The 20,209-nt window shown below is 45.4% G+C and overlaps 1 protein-coding gene across 1 annotated transcript in view; it reads left to right on the forward strand.

Moving 5' to 3' along the window:
• The first annotated feature begins 5,482 nt into the window (after positions 1–5,482).
• The window catches only part of SAR1B (secretion associated Ras related GTPase 1B), a 347,786-nt gene continuing 333,059 nt past the window's right edge, over positions 5,483–20,209 (forward strand). Inside the window, exon 1 of the mRNA XM_063928269.1 lies at positions 5,483–5,714. The gene's annotated coding sequence lies outside the window, so the exon portion shown is untranslated. The remainder of the gene's footprint in view (positions 5,715–20,209) is intronic.

Raw genomic sequence — 20,209 nt, forward strand, 5'->3', positions numbered from 1 at the left:
GCGAATATATGCATTAATTCCCATGCATGCAATCAATGGCCAATTTGCATTCATTACATACTTGCCTACCTGGCCTTCTCCATGAGGGAGAAAATGCTCTGTTCCTGGAATTTCCTGGTTATGTATGTTTGCCATCACCTGTGGTGAGCTAGTTAATTGATAAGAAAGGCGTTTCACCGCAGGTAATGGCAATCATACATTACCAGGAAAGGCCAGGAACAGAGCATTTTCTCCCTTATGGAGAGGGTCAGGTAGGCAAGTATGATATATATATGTATATACAGATAGAGAGAGAGAGAGAGATACATATATAGAAAGATATTTATATAGCGGTGGAATGTGGTCAATCATTCTATACCTAAGGCTATGTAGGGGGTGTTTTGCCATTAAAAAGTGGCGAGCCACTGGTTGATCACTCGACCCTTTTGACAACGCTAGTCGGATGGAAGAGCGGTGCGGAGAGGTGGTGACCGTAACTCTCTATTGTTAAAGAGAGAGGCAGAATGGATACACAGATTAAATGTTATTGCCCCAAAAGGGCTTAATGATTCCATTTCTTTTGCTAGTTTTATTTAAAACTTGGAATTTCCCTTTGCTAAAAATGCTGTAAAATGGAGAGAGTGATATATTTACATATGTAGTACTCCATTTGCGCTTTAGTTCTGTGTCCGATATATGGCACAATATACTACATAGTGCGGCAGTATGGGGATATTGATTTGGTGCTGTTTATGGATCATCTGTAGGGCATCTTTATTGTCTATATTTGTATCAGAGCCTTGGTATCCATGCGGCCATCCCCGCAGCGCTATTAGGTACAGTGCAATTATAGTATATAATTATGTTATGTTATGTACTATGCAATTCCTGCTTTGTACTGCTGTGGCAATGTTGGTTATGACTATAAGTGTTTGGCTCTGACATCTGCTGCATTTGTATGTACATGCATTGGTTCTTGTTTTCACTGTGTCCATGTGTTCCGTGTTTTGTTTAGATGCTGCCATGGTAACGGCTGTGAGACGTGCGGCGTGCAAGTGCGCGCTGACGTCATGTTCCCGCGCCAGTGTCCGGGACGGACTCCCAGGCTGGAGAACGCGGCCAATCCGTACACTTCCACATGTATTCGGGGGGTATAAGGTAAACTTGGTTTTGGTTAATCTGTATTCTTGACAAAAATCCTGTGGGGATTGAAACGTTGAATCCAGCGACCCCTGTGTCCGTGAGTTTTATTCTCTGATGGAAATATGTCTCTGAGTGCCGCACCATTGCTATCCTCTATTCATTTGCTGTGAGGGCACCAGGACTGGTTACAATATTTAGGTGGAGTGCCGGGTTTGTTGTATTGTGTGTGTGTGTGTGTGTGTGTGTGTGTGTGTGTGTGTGTGTGTGTATATATATATATATATATATATATATATATATATAGATGTGTATATATACATATAGATATATATATATATGTATGTAGCAAACGGCCGGCACTCTCTCCTTAGATATGTATATGCCTGGGTGCCTTCCAGAATGGTTTGGCAACCAAATACAGAGTCACAGATGGTGGCACTCGCAGGACTTATTTCCAAGAATAAACGACACAGCGGTCAGGAATATTCAATCAACGTTTCGTTAATTTAATAACGTCATCAGGATACAAATAAAGCATAAGACAAACAATATATAGCCACTTACCCCACCTCGTGTGTCCCTGTATGCGCCGTCAGCGGCGGCTCCTGCGACAACACCCACCGGCGCTACGCACTTCCTGTGCGCCCGGCCGCGTCTGGCGGTTGCTAGGGAACGAAAAAACAACAACAACAGTGACAGTATGAGTGAATGTCATGCATCGGAGCTCTAACTTGTACTTCTCCCCTCCTAATGTTAAATAACTAGCATGATATACAGTAGTCCAGATGTGGAAAAGTGTCCGTAACTAAACTACAAGAATTAAATCTGAAAACAAGGATATGCAATCACAATACAATTAAGTACATCTAGTAACACGGGGCAACGTGGGTAAAACAAGCTATTTCTGAGTATTACAGAATGATGCACACTGTTATAATAATATGTAGTCGAAGATGTAATAATTTACAGAAAGCAATTCAAAGGGAGGTGCTCGTTGAGGCCTTTAGGAGTAATCGTACTTAAACGAAAAATCCAGCGGGCCTCTTTCTGCAGCAGAGCCCTGCCCCTATCCCCCCCACGAAGGTTCTTGGGGACAGTGTCAATGATTTTATATCTCAGGGTTGCGAGACCATGATTAGATGCCTTGAAGTGTCTCGCTACAGGCTGGTTCAACCCACTTTTACCACCCTCCAGTGCCTGTCGAATGGCAGACCTATGCAACGCCATGCGTTCTTTAAATTGTCTTGTGGTTTTCCCCACATATAGGAGACCACACGGGCAGCGAATGATGTATATAACAAAAGTACTGCTACAAGACAAAATATGGCGTATGGCGATACGTTCCCCTGAATGCGGATGGGCGAACGAGTCCCCATACTCCATAAAACTGCAGGTGGTGCAGCCCGTGCAGCGGTAACACCCTGGTTTCCTAGACAGAAAGGTATGTGGGCCACCCATTGGTATGGATGAAACATCATTTTTCACTAGCCAGTCTTTAAAGTTTCTGTTTCTTGTGTAACTTGGTAACAATCTGGTTTTGCTCAGCATCTTCAGATCCGGATCCGAAGTTACAATTGGCCACAGGTTTTTAGCGGCCTTCGTAATCAATGGACTGGCAGTGTTGTATTGCTGGACAAATGGGATAATGTCCATACCGGTGGCTTTCTTCTTAGACTTCGTTGAAATCAGGGTGTGTGGTCGTGGAATTTCCAGGACCCTCTTCTTGGCCTCTAATAAATCATCGAGATTGTACCCTCTAATCAAGAATTGGCGGATCATCATGTCGATCTCCTTTGTGGTATTAGCAGGATCATCTGAGATCCTGTGTATCCGCAGGAACTGTGAAAATGGGAGTCCCTTCTTCGTGGAGGCAGGATGTTGGCTGCTCGCATGCAGAATGGTGTTGCGGTCGGTGCTCTTCTTAAATAGTGAGGTGTGTAAATGACCTTCTTTCACGGAAATCTGCACGTCCAGATAGTTCACGTGTTGTGTACTAGTACAATAGGTGAACTTGATCGTGTTATCCATGGCATTGACCCTTGTCATCAGGTCACTGAACTCGGATTCTGTTCCTAACCAGATCAGGAACAGATCGTCGATGTAGCGCACAAAGAAAAAAAAATTTTCCGCAACATCTGTGTCATCAAAAAATGCCTGTTGTTCTACTCCAAACATATAGCTGTTGGCGAATGCCGGGGCCACACAGGACCCCATCGCACAGCCTTGTCGCTGGACATACCAGCGAGAAGGCTGTGCGATGGGGTCCTGTGTGGCCCCGGCATTCGCCAACAGCTATATGTTTGGAGTAGAACAACAGGCATTTTTTGATGACACAGATGTTGCGGAAAAATTTTTTTTCTTTGTGCGCTACATCGACGATCTGTTCCTGATCTGGTTAGGAACAGAATCCGAGTTCAGTGACCTGATGACAAGGGTCAATGCCATGGATAACACGATCAAGTTCACCTATTGTACTAGTACACAACACGTGAACTATCTGGACGTGCAGATTTCCGTGAAAGAAGGTCATTTACACACCTCACTATTTAAGAAGAGCACCGACCGCAACACCATTCTGCATGCGAGCAGCCAACATCCTGCCTCCACGAAGAAGGGACTCCCATTTTCACAGTTCCTGCGGATACACAGGATCTCAGATGATCCTGCTAATACCACAAAGGAGATCGACATGATGATCCGCCAATTCTTGATTAGAGGGTACAATCTCGATGATTTATTAGAGGCCAAGAAGAGGGTCCTGGAAATTCCACGACCACACACCCTGATTTCAACGAAGTCTAAGAAGAAAGCCACCGGTATGGACATTATCCCATTTGTCCAGCAATACAACACTGCCAGTCCATTGATTACGAAGGCCGCTAAAAACCTGTGGCCAATTGTAACTTCGGATCCGGATCTGAAGATGCTGAGCAAAACCAGATTGTTACCAAGTTACACAAGAAACAGAAACTTTAAAGACTGGCTAGTGAAAAATGATGTTTCATCCATACCAATGGGTGGCCCACATACCTTTCTGTCTAGGAAACCAGGGTGTTACCGCTGCACGGGCTGCACCACCTGCAGTTTTATGGAGTATGGGGACTCGTTCGCCCATCCGCATTCAGGGGAACGTATCGCCATACGCCATATTTTGTCTTGTAGCAGTACTTTTGTTATATACATCATTCGCTGCCCGTGTGGTCTCCTATATGTGGGGAAAACCACAAGACAATTTAAAGAACGCATGGCGTTGCATAGGTCTGCCATTCGACAGGCACTGGAGGGTGGTAAAAGTGGGTTGAACCAGCCTGTAGCGAGACACTTCAAGGCATCTAATCATGGTCTCGCAACCCTGAGATATAAAATCATTGACACTGTCCCCAAGAACCTTCGTGGGGGGGATAGGGGCAGGGCTCTGCTGCAGAAAGAGGCCCGCTGGATTTTTCGTTTAAGTACGATTACTCCTAAAGGTCTCAACGAGCACCTCCCTTTGAATTGCTTTCTGTAAATTATTACATCTTCGACTACATATTATTATAACAGTGTGCATCATTCTGTAATACTCAGAAATAGCTTGTTTTACCCACGTTGCCCCGTGTTACTAGATGTACTTAATTGTATTGTGATTGCATATCCTTGTTTTCAGATTTAATTCTTGTAGTTTAGTTACGGACACTTTTCCACATCTGGACTACTGTATATCATGCTAGTTATTTAACATTAGGAGGGGAGAAGTACAAGTTAGAGCTCCGATGCATGACATTCACTCATACTGTCACTGTTGTTGTTGTTTTTTCGTTCCCTAGCAACCGCCAGACGCGGCCGGGCGCACAGGAAGTGCGTAGCGCCGGTGGGTGTTGTCGCAGGACCCGCCGCTGACGGCGCATACAGGGACACACGAGGTGGGGTAAGTGGCTATATATTGTTTGTCTTATGCTTTATTTGTATCCTGATGACGTTATTAAATTAACGAAACGTTGATTGAATATTCCTGACCGCTGTGTCGTTTATTCTTGGAAATAAGTCCTGCGAGTGCCACCATCTGTGACTCTATATATAAATATATATATATATATATATATAGTGTGTGTGTATATATATATATATATATATATATAGATATATATATAGATATATATATAGATATATATATAGATATATATAGATATATTACTTTTTTTTCATCTGCCATCTCTTTATTAGGGGCCCCACTGTCTTAAGTGCCCCGGGCCCCCCATGGTCTTAATCCGGCTCTGCTGAGCCATGTGACTGACGTGAGTTGTATTTGCAGAGATTTGACACTTGCCCGGCCCATTCCCTAGTGTAGGGTAACTCAGCCACGCTCCGCCCTTTTTACTAGTGAAAACCCGTCGTTCTAGTGACAGACCTGGAGCAGGTGGTTGTCAGCAGTAGCAGATCTGTGAGTGACAGCGGAAGCTGAGATCAGCAGTGAGTACTGTCTGTGAGTGCAGAGGTTGCTGCAGCCGAGGAGTGTACTGATTCCAGGGATCTGTGCTGGAGACTCTACACATCGAGGATCACCCCAGGGGATCTACTACTGTCCCACTACCTCCTCCTGCTGCCACTGCAAGGTGACCACCTCTATCTATAGCCTCCCTCTGTTGTGGGTCCGTGCAAATCATGCTATCCGTCTGGCTCCCATGTTGATTGTTATGCATATATTGCAGGTAGTTGTTTACAGCTAAAGTTAGATGGGATCACAAAGTAACTGGTTTTACAAATTGTTAAACATGCTACTTACTTTTAAGGGACTTATTTTCTTAGCAAAGCAAAGGGAAAGATAAATGGTCATGTCAGACTATGTTATCACTTCTGTTTTATGGATATATTTACTCGGGAAAAAAAACCTATAAAAGGAGTTTCAGCAAGTGATTTGAGTGACAGTGCAGGTAGCATGCAACAGTTATGGAAACTTTTAATAACTTCTAAATAAAAAAAAATGCTGACTGTTAAATAAAAACATTTACAAAGTGAAGGTCTTGGCCAAGATTCTTGATAGAAACAAAAACCAATAAATAAATAAATAAATAAATAAGAAGTACTTATTGTGCTTCAGTTTGAACATTGCACAAAGAGCTGTACTGTAGTTTGAACTCTGCTTGTGTAAGAATAAGTAGCAGAGTTCATCGCTACCGTACGTGGTGGTATATATGTGAGAACTGAAGGCTGTTGGAACAAGATGACTTTGGGTCATGTTTTCATGTTCAGAGAGTACTAAAGCATACCCTCCAACTCTACCTTTTTGGCAGGTACAGTACCTTTTTTTTTTTTTATGGTCTGTACCGATTTTTGGCTCTCCAAACCTCCATTGAAAGTATTGGTAAACCTTACCCGTGACCACGCCCCCTTTTCGAATTTGTACCGATTTTTATGTGTAAATTGTTGGAGGGTATGCTAAAGTATACTGTAGGGCAGGCATTCCCACCCTCAGCATAACATTTATTAGGCCGATTTGACAATACTTGCGACATTGGCCTGATTTATCGTATAGTATGTACAAACAATCGTTTCAGCGATAATTCTGCCCACACACACAAGCAATTGATTTTGTGATCTGTCGTCCCAAACCAAAAATCTCAGCCACAATCTCCCAATATCGAGCAGTGTGTGTGCAGTCTCAATAATCTGCTCATATTTCCTACAGCATGTTTTCCTGTCACTAATACCCCTTTCAGACCACTAGCTATGAACACGGGTTATTGGCACATGAACCCGTGTTTATGTGCAGTCTGAATGGTGCCCGGTATTTCAACCCTGGTAGCGAGCAGGGTTGAACTCGTGTTTAACCTGGGCGCTGTGAACGGGAGCCGGGTCGATGTGACCCGTTTCCTGTTCACTGTGTGTGTACGGGCTGCGCTTGGAGATTATGTAATTGCCAAGTTCCGTCACCGCTGACGTCACCAACCCGAGGCGCCTTAGGCAGGTTGCACCCTGGGAGCTCCTGTGCCAGGCTCCTGGGTGCAACCCACCTCAGGTGCTGTGAAAGAGGTATATGTCATCAGAGCCGGCCCTACCAAATATGATGCCCTAGGCAAGATTTTGGCTGGTGCCCCCTAGCACCGCCGCTAGTTCCGCCTCAGACCCAGCACCACTTTCCCAGCACGATCACCCATAGTAGTACTTGTTTTTGTGTTCCTACCTCCTACAGTATATTTTAAATAGGAAAAAAGCGCACATTTGGTGCACAGGTTTTTTTTTTTATGAAAATGCATTCTAATATGCAATACCATGTGGCTAGATTGCACAAGCAGCTTTTGCTGATTAAAATGATATTTGGCATGCCTATATTCTGTGTGCGACTGTGACTGTGACTGTATCTGCAAACGAAATGCTACGTTACAGTGATTTCCACTGTAATGTAGGATTTCGTATGCAGATACAGTCGCAGTCACACACAGAATATAGGCATGCTGCATATCATTTTAATCAACAGAACCTGCTTGTGCCCCTAGGCCCACCAAATGCCCTAGGCATTTGCTTAGTTTGCCTATGCCTAGGGCCGGCTCTGTATGTCATCCTCCTTGTGGACGGACATATGCAAATGCAGTGTGATGTGGCAGAAAATCGGTAACTTACCAAAAAAAGCACCAATTTTTTGTGTGTGTAGTTCAGATAGTGGATAGCTTTTACAGTCCAGATTTCAGTGATATCCAGGCTTCAGCACAGGTGATTTAATTAGTCCACAGTTATTTTGATTTCACCATCTGTGCTGAGGCCTGGGTAACACTAAAGCCTGCACTGTTATAGGCCCTACACACTGGCGATATTCTGAAAGATATGAACGATCTCGTTCATAAATGAACGAGAACTCGTTCATATCTTTCAGTGTGGAGACTTAAGCGATGAACGATGCGCGTCCCACCCTCTCTAATGTAACAGAACAGAAGGCAGCCTATGGTTACATCCTTTGCCTTATTATGATACATGTCTTCTGGAGATATTCTACATAGGTGAAGCCATTCACTGCTCCCTATCGATGGGCTTTTCAGTAACAAAATCTAAGAGGCAACTTGCTGTCCATACAGAATCCTCCAAGGCATCCCTATTACCCCTTTCACACTGCCTGAGGCGGCTCGCACCCGAGAGCCTGACACGGGAGCTCCCAGGGTGCAACCCGCCTCAGGCGCCCTGCCACCGCTGTCACATGATCTCCAAGTGCCGCCCGTACACATACCGTGAACCTGGTATTTTTCTTCTGGCACCTTTTAGACCGCACATGAACACGGGTTATGCACCAATAACCCGTGTTCATAGCTGGTGGTCTGAAAGGGGACTATCTCAAAACAGTAGTACAACCTCATGTGTAAGGGAACCATCATTGGTTTAGCCACCGATGGTAACCCCTGCATTAGTGTTGAATAAGCTGCAGGCCAATAAGAGCCTGGGGGCTGGGCTTTGCTGGTGACGGGGGGGGGGGGGGGGGGATTTAAAATACGTGTCCTGAAAACGTAAAAAAATAATAATAATAGTTTGGTAGCTCTCTACCATCGATGACCAGAAACCATCTGTTTCTCCTTCAACGATGGTAAAAAGTATTCAAAATTGGTCATAGACCATTGATGATTTCAAATCATTGATGGTCGATGGCTTTCCCTAAGCTGAGTGCTGTTTCAGTTGGACAGACAAGTTGGTAAATTGGTCAATTTGGATGATTGTAAGAAAGTTGGTTTGTTGTTTGGCCAGCTTTAGGGTGTCTTGAGGGCTGGGGGTGATTTATTAAAGCTTGAAGAGAGATAAAGTGGAGAGTCAAAGGGGGTAATTCAGATCTGATTGCTGGGCTGCTAATTTTGCTGTCCTGCGATCAGATAGTCGCCGCCTCCAGGGAGAGTGTAAATTTGCTGTGCAAGTGTGCGATCGCATGTGTATGCCGACCTGCAAAAATCCACTGTGTGCAGGCTGTGCACAACCCAGGACTTACTCCTCCAGTGCGATGAGAACAGGGTGATCGGGGCCGGAGCTGACGTCAGACACACTCCCTGAAAACGCTTGGGCACACCTGCGTTTTTCCGGACACTCGCTGTAAACGCTCAGTTGCCACCCACAAACGGTCTCTTCCTGTCAATCACAGAACGGCTCCTGTGCCTGCGCAGTTTTCCAATTAAACTGCACAAGCGATCACTACTGAATGAGGGCCAGTGTGTGTGTCCAAATCCATTTGATGTGCTGCGCATATAATGAGAAGATTCCACGGCCAAATCGTTGTTGTTACATGCAGCATGTAACGAGACATTGCACCATCGTACTGCGGATTGTGTAGTGTGTCTGGCGGTGCGATGTTACACTGCATCGCACCATTGGGGAGTGTACCCAACTTAAGCAACACTTCAGTCAGTATACATGCTTTCACTAGGATGGCACTAAGGGGTGTGGTAAGTAATATTAACACCAGAATGTCAAAATTATCATAATATCGACATTGGGGTATATTTACTAAAATTCGTATTTTCCCGTCTGAGGTCAAAGTTCAATCACAAATGACATCGAAAGTGTAAAGTTGCAACTTTTTGAATTTATTACGACTAATTTACTAAGCTGTCGTATTCTGCATTTTCGGATTTACCGATGTCGATGTCATTCGTTTTTTTTGGCAGTGTTTTACGTGAGTGACTTGTAAAACACTGACGACTTTAATACAATGAATCTCGGCCGGATCTGAGAGATCCGTACTGGGCTTCATTGTGCACCTTTTGAAAAATTGAAATCAGTGTTAAAATAAAATAAAAATTGCGTGGGGTCCCCCCTCCTAAGCCAAACCAGCCTCGGGCTCTTTGAGCCGGTCCTGGTAGTAAAAATATGGGGGGGAAAATGTCAGGGGTTCCCCATATTTAAACAACCAGCACCGGGCTCTGCGCCTGGTCCTGGTTCCAAAAATAGGGGGGACAAAAAGCGTAGGGGTCCCCCGTATTTCTGAAACCAGCACCGGGCTCCACTAGCCAGATACATAATGCCACAGCCGGGGGACACTTTTATCTAGGTCCCTGCGGCCCTGGCATTACATAACCAACTAGTCACCCCTGGCCGGGGTACCCTGGAGGAGTGGGGACCCCTTCAATCAAGGGGTCCCCCTCTCCAGCCACCCAAGGGCCAGGGGTGAAGCCCGAGGCTGTCCCCCCCCATCCAAGGGCTGCGGATGGGAGGCTGATAGCCTTTTTGTAAAAAAATTAATATTGTTTTTAGTAGCAGTACTACAAGTCCCAGCAAGCCTCCCCCGCAAGCTGGTACTTGGAGAACCACAAGTACCAGCATGTGGTGGAAAACCAGGCCCGCTGGTACCTGTAGTAGTACTACTACTAAAAAAATACCCCAATAAAAACAGAAGACACACACCTTGAAAGTAAAACTTTAATACATACATCCACACCTCCATATACACATACTTACCTATGTTCACACGAGGGTCTGTCCACTTCTCCATGTAGAATCCATGGGGTACCTGTTGAAAAAATTATACTCAAAAAATCCAGTGTAGATGGCTCCTCTTTTAATCCATTTGTAATCCAGGTACTTTGCAAAATAACAAAACGGACACCCGACCTCGCACTGAAAGGGGCCCCATGTTTTCATATGGGACCCCTTTCCCCGAATGCCAGGTACCCCCTCTGACTTATGTCTAAGAGCAGGGGTGTCAAAGACAAGGCCCGCGGGCCAAATCCGGCCCGCCAGACCTCGTCTGATGGCCCGCGGTGCCGCCGCCATGAAACCCCCTTCTCCCGAGTGCCCAGCTCGGGGGGGGCGGGGTTTCGCGGAATGACGCGATTGCGTCGTGACGTCACGGCGCAAACGCGTCATTCAACGAAACCCCGTCGGAGGAGGGAGAAGGGAGCCGCGCAGACGAGGAGGGAGAGGCGGCTGAAGAGCGGCGAGAACCGCTTCAAATGTAAGTCAGCCCCTCTCCCTTCCTCTCTTTCTCTCTCTCTCCCTCCTTCCACCACCTGCCGCAATGTGTAAAATGGGGACCTGTGCCTGCCACAATGTGTAAAATGGGGACCTGTGCTTGCCACAATGTGTAAAATGGGGACCTGTGCCTGCCACAATGTGTAAAATGGGGACCTGTACCTGCCGCTATGTGTAAAATGGGGACCTGTGCCTGCCACAATGTGTAAAATGGGGACCTGTGCCTGCCACAATGTGTAAAATGGGGACCTGTACCTGCCGCTATGTGTAAAATGGGGACCTGTGCCTGCCACAATGTGTAAAATGGGGACCTGTGCCTGCCACAATGTGTAAAATGGGGACCTGTACCTGCCGCTATGTGTAAAATGGGGACCTGTGCCTGCCACAATGTGTAAAATGGGGACCTGTGCCTGCCACAATGTGTAAAATGGGGACCTGTACCTGCCGCTATGTGTAAAATGGGGACCTGTACCTGCCGCTATGTGTAAAATGGGGACCTGTGCCTGCCACAATGTGTAAAATGGGGACCTGTGCCTGCCACAATGTGTAAAATGGGGACCTGTACCTGCCGCTATGTGTAAAATGGGGACCTGTGCCTGCCGCAATGTGTAAAATGGGGACCTGTGCCTGCCGCAATGTGTAAAATGGGGACCTGTGCACTATAAAAGGGGGCACATGGCTGGGCACTATAAAAGGGGCACATGGCTGGGCACTTTAAAAGGGGGCAGATGGCTGGGCACATATAAGGCAGGTGGAGCGGTAAATTTTGGATAGACCTACAGATACAACCGGCCCTTTGATGGGGACCAAACTGCTGATGCGGCCCCCGATGAATTTGAGTTTGACACCCCTGTCTAAGAGGGTTCCATCAGCCAATCAGGGAGCGCCACGTTGTGGCACCCTCCTGATTGGCTGTGTGCTCCTGTAGTGTATGACAGGCAGCAAACGGCAATGTTACAATGTAGCGCCTATGCGCTCCATTGTAACCAATGGTGGGAACTTTGTGGTCAGCGGTGAGGTTACTTTCGGTCAACCGCTGACCACAAAGTTCCCACCATTGGTTACAATGGAGCGCATAGGTGCTACATTGTAACACTGCCGGGTGCTGCCTGTCATACAGTACAGTACAGTAAATATACCCCTTTGTGTATGTCAATAGTGTGCATAGCGCTTTTACATTGTTATAGCCCTAACCCTTAACCTAACAGTAATATGTATTGTCTGCATTGTGACTAACCATATACATAATGACTACATAACAGAAACAAGACATACTCCTCATGCGTCCTAGTCGCATTGCGTTGCGACTAAGACACATTTTAGGCAAAATAGACCCCCAACACTAGAAGATTCTCATGCGACCTGTGTGCCAAGAGGGGCTGCTTGGCATGTCTAAAGCAAAATCTGTATTTCTCATTATATGACAATCCTATCACAATCTGGGGCTGCTTTATCATTATGTAGTGATCAGATTTCCCATCACCTCTTATTGCAGCCATATCTTCTGTTGTCTCAATTTAGCATTAAAATGTTGCAGGACAGGTCTCCGGCAATACTTGACCATTCTGTCCGATGCTTCTGCCCATGCTCCTCCAGCAGCAGCAGCAGCACTGCCACTGGATCGTTTCAGCAGATATTTTAGACAGAGGAGTATTGTGGATTGCAAGTTACAGTATATTGTAAAGGTGTATGCACAAACTGGCACTTAGATCGGGACTTACGATAAAATTGCATCGAAAGTATGATTGTGCAAGTGGGTACCTATCTTATATCGCAGGGTCGGGATGTAGTCAAAATGACAACAATAACAATGTGGGTTAGGGGTGGGGATTAGGGTTAATGATAGCGTACAAATACTTACCAGCGCACCGTAGGATTGGAGGTCTGACCAGGAAGTAATGATCACGCGAATAGCAGGACATGGAAGATAACGCTGGAACCACTGCAGCCGCCAGGAGAGGGTGATTCACTGATGGGCCACCAGGGTGAAATGTTCACATTGTAACATGTCAACATTTTATCACTGCCGACATGGTCATTGTCAGCATTTTGGTCACGTCGACATTATGACCGTCAACATTTCGTACCCAACCCCTCAGCCCTCAGGGCCACCTTAAATGTGCTTATTTTGTTACTCATTGGGGAAAACTGCACATAAGTTTGTATTTATTTAAAATCTCCTTTTTGGTGCTTTGTGTAATTAAATAATGTGATGCTCTAAATCTGCCCACCTGTAGCTGTTCTGAAATAATGCTATCAACGGTATCCGTTCAGATGGTCGACCATGTTATGGTCGACAGTCATTAGGTCGACCACTATAGGTCGACATGGACACATGGTCGACACATGAAAATTGTCGACACATGAAAGGTCGACACATGAAAAGGTCGACATGAGTTTTTTTTTTAAATTTTCTTTTGGGGAACTTTTCCATACTTTACGATCCACGTGGACTACGATTGGAACGGTAATCTGTGCCGAGCGAAGCGGTAGCGGAGCGAAGGCACCATGCCCGAAGCATGGCGAGCGAAGCGAGCCATGCGAGGGGACGCGGTGCACTAATTGGGGTTCCCAGTCACTTTTTACGCAAAAAACGACACAAAAAAAGTTAAAAACTCATGTCGACCTTTTCATGTGTCGACCATTTTCATGTGTCGACCAATTGTCCATGTCGACCATGTCAGTGTCGACCAATAGTGGTCGACCTAATGACTGTCGACCATAACATGGTCGACCATTCATACCGGAACCGCTATCAACATATATACTGACACACTAACAAAGTACATTGTGATTTGATGGTGAGTTCTTGTACAGTGTTCCGATAATAAAAGTTTAGTTTCTTTTTTTTTGGGGACTGTATAGAAATAATCTTTTAATAGAGCACAATGTATTCAGAGGCTCGGTTACAAAATAATTTTTACCCTACCTTAACAATTTTAACACATGTAATTGTAAACCTATGTATTGATTAAGAGTAAACACTCCTGCATCTTCTCAAATAATGAATTGTGGGACAGCTGTTTAATGTTCAAAATGTCATAATATATCTAAATACCACGCTAGCATTTCTGGCCATTAAACCTGAAATACAAGTTGACTTGTGAATAAAATGAGTGGTACAGTATTTACACATATATATGCATACCTCTCAATAGTGTTCCTGAGATAATCGAACAAAGATGGGACACTTCATGTCCCTGGTAATGGGGGTAATTCAGACCTGATCGTTGCTGTGCATTATCGCACAGTGGTGATCAGGCCCAAACTGCGCATGCGTATGCACCACAATGCGGAGTCGCGTCGCACGGGTACAAAGCGGATCGCCGCTCGCGATGGGTTTGTGCGACGGATCCGTTCGCACGGGCGATCGCAAGGAGATTGACAGGAAGAAGGCGTTTGTAGGTGTCAATTGACCGTTTACAGGGAGTGACTGGAAAAACGCAGGCGTGTCCAAGCATTTGCAGGGAGGGTTTCTGACGTCAATTCCGGTCCCGGACAGGCTGATGTGATCGCAGCAGCTGAGTAAGTCCTGGGCTGCCCAGAGACTGCACAAGATCTGTTTGTACTGCACTGCTACACATGCGTTCGCATACTTGCACAGCTGAAATACACTCCCCCTGTAGGCGGCAACTATCTGATCGCAGCATTGCAAAAATCGCTTGCTAGCGATTCGGTCTGAATTAGGCCCAATGTGTCTAGCATTTCCGAAAATCTAGGCCACCTGTAACTCCTCTACCATAAATAATTGAAGTAGGTGGGAATGAAGATGGGGAGGCGGAGCCAGGAGGGAGACACAGAAGGGCTAAGAAGTGGAGGAAGGTGGACCAGGAGGAGGAGAAGGGAGTCTGGGTTTGTGCAGTGAATTTGTATGAGACTCTTCCACATGATCCTTAAATGCCATCAGACTCCTCTGCATGCCCCTTTTACAGGTGAAACTCAGAAAATGGGAATATCGTGCAAAAGTTCATTTATTTCAGTAATTCAACTTAAAAGGAGAAACTAATATATTATATAGACTCATTACATGCAAAGTGAGATATTTCAAGCCTTTGTTATAATTTTGATGAAACCCCAAATCCAAAATCTCAGAAAATTAGAATATTACATAAAATCAATAAAAAAAGAATTTTAAATACAGAAATGTCGGCCCTCTGAAAAGTATAAGCATGCATATGTACTCAATACTTGGTTTGGGCCCCTTTTGCATGAATTACTGCCTCAATGCGGCGTGGCATGGATTCTATCAGCCTGTGGCACTGCTGAGGTGTTATGGAAGACCAGGATGCTTCAATAGCAACCTTCAGCTCTTCTGCATTGTTGGGTCTCATGTCTCTCATCTTTCTCTTGGCAATGCCCCATAGATTCTCTATGGGGTTCAGGTCAGGCAAGTTTACTGGCCAATCCAGCACAGTAATCCCACGGTCATTGAACCGGGTTTTCGTACTTTTGGCAGTGTGGGCAGGTGCCAAGTCCTGCTGGAAAATGAAGTCAGCATCTCCATAAAGCTTGTCTGCTGAAGGAAGTATGAAGTGCCCTAAAATGTCCTGGTAGACGGCTGCATTGACTCTGGACCAACACCAGCAGATGACATGGCTCCGCAAACCAACACAGACTGTAGAAACTTCACACTGGACTACAAGCATCTTGGATTGTGTGCCTCTCCATTCTTCCTCCATACTCTGGGACCTTAGTTTCCAAATGAGATGCACAATTAGCTCTCATCAGAAAAGAGGACTTTGGACCACTGAGCAACAGACCAGTTCTTTTTCTCATACGTCCTAGAGGATGCTGGGGACTCCAAAAGGACCATGGGGTATAGACGGGATCCGCAGGAGACATGGGCACACTATAAGACTTTGAATGGGTGTGAACTGGCTCCTCCCTTTATGCCCCTCCTCCAGACTTCAGTTAGACTCTGTGTCCAAAGAGACTGGACACACACTAGGGGAGCTCTCCTGAGTTTCTCTGAAAAGACTTTATGTTAGGTTTATTATTTTCAGGGAGACCTGTCGGCTACAGGCTCCCTGCATCGTGGGAGTGAGGGGAGAGAAACAGACCTACTTCTTCTGAGTTCAGGGGCTCTGCTTCTTAGGCTACTGGACACCATTAGCTCCAGAGGGTCTGATCACTTGGTTCGCCTAGCTGCTCGTTCCCGGAGCCGCACCGTCACCCCCCTCACAAAGCCAGAAGAAAGAAGCCGGGTGAGTATTAGAAAAACAGAAGACTTCAGTGACGGCAGAAGACTTCAGGATCTCTGAGGTACCGCGCAGCGGTCGCGCTGCGCGCCATTGCTCCCACACTCAAGCAGCACTACAAGGGCGCGGGGGGGCGCCCTGGGCAGCAATATACCTCTTAGATATGACCTGGAAAAGTGATATACAGTGCATAGGCACTGTATACTGACCCCCGCCAGTATAAAAATATGCAAAAATAACGGGACTGAAGCGCGCCGAGAAGGGGGCATGGCTTAGCCCTCACAACTCTATACAGCGCCATTTTCTCCTCACAGAGATGCTGGGCCCGCCAAAACACTGTTAAACAGCTAACAGTGTGTAATGAGGGGGGGGGGGGGACAGTTATTTAGTGCAATATGGGTTCAAGCATGAAGCACTATATATATGTATATATAATGAGCGTGTGTAATATTAGTTGGTTAAAGTTTCTGTGTTTTCCCTGTCAGAAATCTGGCCATTTTAGCAATGTTGGTGGGTGTTTAGTACACGTGCGTCGACATGTGTGAGTGCTCTACCAAAAACAGATATGGGAATCCCTCTGTCGGCATTGCTGACTCCAGATGGTACTTGATTCATGAGATTAAGTGTCAGCATGTCAGTGGTTGTAAGCTTTTCCAAAGTAAACACTGTTTGGGAGACACAGACGTAAGTGGGTGACCCTGTCGGCACCAACTATTATGACTGGGTGTAAAATAATGTAAAAAACCTATACCTGTATGTATATATATGTATGGTACGTTTGCAGTGAGCTGTAGCTCGAGCACAGACGTGATAGTATTTGTGGGGGCGTCCTAGTGAAATTAGGTACATGTTTCCCTCAGACCCCTCGGGGTCACAAAAATTTTATTTTGCCCAGTTACTACTCCCTGTTGTCGACACGAATACTATGTTCTATGTCGCCCATAATGTTTCCTGATTAGATCCACAACATTGGCATTCAGTACATGTTCATACACATTCAGAACACATTAATGTCACTAGGGACCCTGATGTTCCTGACAGATTATATATATATATATATATATATATATAGATAGATATATGTGTATATATGTGTATTTAAATGTGTACATTATATTACAATTTATTATGAATGCTGAAGTAAAGTTATTCCTTCTCATGTGCTTGTCGCTCTGTTAATGAAGCTCTAGGTCAGCCGTGACAAGATGGTCTCGAATCCTCACGAGGAGTCCGAGTGTTTATTCTACTCCCGCCGTGGATAGAATAAAGTGACTGTCAACCCCTCTGGTCTTCACGGGGCCCTGTCACAAAGGATCGTATACAGGAAGCTAAGTGATATTTTAATTATATGCTTTGATGATATTTGCATTACATACGCATGGGGGAGTGCTCGTATTCAGAAATAGTCGGTTACCTTGTTATCCGATATATTTACCCTGGGGAGAAATGGGATATTCCTTGGATCTTATCTAGAACATTGCAGCTTGCTGCCATGCGACTACAATAGGTATGCACTGACTCCAAGAAATACTGGAGTATCTTCCCTATGAAGGGATAATCTGGTTTGTGGATGACTTGGTTAAGTTGATCTTGGCAGATACCACTGGTAAGTCTACCTTCTTGTGCTATGTTCCATCACAACGGTTGGTGACGCATTTTTTTGTGGGATGCAGTCATTTTGACCAGTTGGATACCGTTTTTATTCCCCTTCTTTGTAGATAGAGAGAGGTGAAAAGGTAAGAGGTCTGCAGGCTTTTCAACTTCGCAGAACCTGATATCGTCCTCTGTTTCTACCACATCCACCGCGGGTCGCTGGGTCTATCTTGCTGGAGCCCACACCGGTGGGAACTCGTCTAATACTCTTCAGTCAGTCCTGGAATGGACTTGACACAGTGAGTCCAAAAGGGGGACATACTCGAGTTTTCCAAATGTTTCCCTCACCGAGTTTTCAAATAGATCTTACCGATTCTCCCCTGGAGAGGTAGTATGCGACACCATACAAGAGTTGGGTCAGGATCAGGACATTGTTCTGCTGTCCCTGTGTCACAAAAAACAAACAAAAAAAAACGTTATTCAAGCTTTTTTGTGCTTCTGAGCCCGGACAGCTTGGTCAGAACAATGCCAAAAAAAGATTTCTACTCAAGAAATTGAACTACAAGATGGAATCTCTCGGGGCAGGGATCTCCAACCTGTAAAAGAAGAAAGAGGCTTTAAATGCGGTGTCATTCGCATTAAGCTTACCTGGTTTTGCTATTCAGGATTGTCATTGCCATTTCACCAGAGTGATGGCAGTATGATGGTTTTCCTTCTATAGTAAGAGCCATTATTATTCTGTACTGGGATGCTCTCCTGACTACGGCGAGGTCAAGAAACAAGTGCTACAATTCGTTGTTTCTCTCTGACAGTTCTTCAACACAAAGAATCGCTGTTGATCCCAACGACGCAGAGGTCGGAGTTGGGAATAAGATTAGATACTGATCTGTTAAGAGTTTGTTTTTTCCTGTGGAAAGAGATCTGATGATCCAGAGTCGGATCAGATTTGCAACAGTGTAAACCCGTCGATACGTTCCGTTGATGCAGAAGATGGTTGCAGCCTACGAGGCCATTCGGTGAGCAGGTCAAATGCCAGAGTTGTTTTTGCGGGACCAGTTGGACATGTGGTCCGGGTCTTACCTGCACATGCACCGGAAAATAATCCTATTTTCCAGGACCAGGATATATCTCCTGTGGTGGCTTCACAGTTCTCACCTCCTAGAGGGACGAAGGTCCGGGATCCAGGATTAGATCCTAGTGTCCATGGATACAAGTCTCCGAGGCTGGGGAGCAATCTTTCCAGGGGGAAAGGTTAAGCCGGGAAGCTTGTCTACAATAAGCTTTCTTGAATTAAGAGCTATTTACAATGGAACATCTTCTTCGTGTTCTGCCCGTCATAATTCTGTCGGACGACTAAACAGCAGTGGCGTAAGTAAGCCGCTAGGGCGGAACGAGGAGCAAAGCGGAAATGGTAGAAGCCGCAAAAGTTTCCGATGAGCGAAAAGGCATGTAAATGCTCTATTAGAGGTCGTCGTTCCGGGTGAAGACAACGGAGAAATAGACTTCCTCAGCAGACACGATCTCCATCCAGGAGAGTGAGGTCTTCATCAAGAAGTTTTCACAGAAGTGACAAGTCTATGGGGAATTCCTCGATTAGGCATGATGGCGTCTCGCTTCAACAAGAAACTTCAGGGATATTGTTCCAGGTCAAGGGACACTCAAGCTATAGCAGTGGGCGCCCTCATGACACCTTGGGTGTTTCAGTCGGTCTATGTGTTCCCTCCACTTTCACTCTTTCCGAAGGTGATTGTCACTGACCTAGGTTGGGGGTATTGTGAACTCGGGGGTTCTTCCGATGGTAGGGAAGAGGAACCACAGTAGGGTCGGAACAGGAATGGCCTGATATAGGTCTTCCTCATACAGGACTCTGACAGTAAGGTTTGATGAAATTATTGAAGAACTTTATTGCAGGAAGAGGACAACTCAATGTCACATAACAGAGAAGGAACGTATGGAGAAATGTCCAGGAAGTACTTGTGAGTGATGGTAAAAGATACTGGTGACTGAAGAACTTGTGAGTGATGGTTTTAAAGACACTGATAATTTGAAGAACTTGAGAGCGGTGGTTAAAGACACTGATGATTTGAAGAACTTGAGAGCGGTAGTTAAAGACACTGATGATTTGAAGAACTTGAGAGCGGTGGTTAAAGACACTGATGATTTGAAGAACTTGAGAGCGGTGGTTTAAAGACACTGATGATTTGTAGAACTTGAGAGCGGTGGTTAAAGACACTGATGATTTGTATAACTTGAGAGCGGTGATTAAAGACACTGACGATTTGTAGAACTTGAGAGCGATGGTTAAAGACAATGAGGATTTGTATAACTTGAGAGCGATGGTTAAAAGACACTGAGGATTTGTATAACTTGGGAGCGGTGTT

Source organism: Pseudophryne corroboree, chromosome 6, assembly GCF_028390025.1.
Source record: "Pseudophryne corroboree isolate aPseCor3 chromosome 6, aPseCor3.hap2, whole genome shotgun sequence".
NCBI classification, from domain to species: domain Eukaryota; kingdom Metazoa; phylum Chordata; class Amphibia; order Anura; family Myobatrachidae; genus Pseudophryne; species Pseudophryne corroboree.